Here is a 651-nt window from a genome sequence, read left to right on the forward strand (position 1 = left end):
TCGGGGAGCCCACAGGCAGCGACGGAACACCGACAAGCTATTCCCCTGCTTCTTCCTTGGTACCTCCTGAACTTCCTTACCCACAACACAGACGGGAAAAGCACCACGGAAAAGCCACGGTTGGCAAGCGCTCGCACAGCCATCACGCCCTGAGGCACCAAGATGGATGGGATATGAACAAAGTTATTTTTATGAAAAGCACTTCTGCACGTTTTATTTTGTTCCAGTATCTTAATAGCTTCTTTTTTTTTTAAAAAAAAAATAAAAAAAAAAAAACAAACACCCACCCCCGTGTCACGCAGTCCTGTACCTCGCTGCCTCTTCTGTCAAACGGACAAGACACAGTCCCTAACCCTTACTCCGCTTCAGAAGATTAAAAAAATTGCCACCAAAATGATACACTATGTACAGATTTTACTAAATATTAACTTCTAGGCAATTATTTTCACCCCACGGATAATATAACTTAGGTATCGTTACCTACTATATGCATATATATTTCTGTAATATCCAAGAAATGGCACCACATCACCATGTCACCAACATGACACATCGTTATGTACAGTAGATAAGAAGTTTGATATGGAAGCTGGATCTTCTCCGCCTCGTTCTTCCCCGGGAACGCTCCTCCCCCGGGCAGCAGCTCGGCCG

Source organism: Eurypyga helias, unplaced genomic scaffold (assembly GCF_000690775.1).
Source record: "Eurypyga helias isolate BGI_N326 unplaced genomic scaffold, ASM69077v1 scaffold24328, whole genome shotgun sequence".
Classification (NCBI taxonomy): Eukaryota; Metazoa; Chordata; class Aves; order Eurypygiformes; family Eurypygidae; genus Eurypyga; species Eurypyga helias.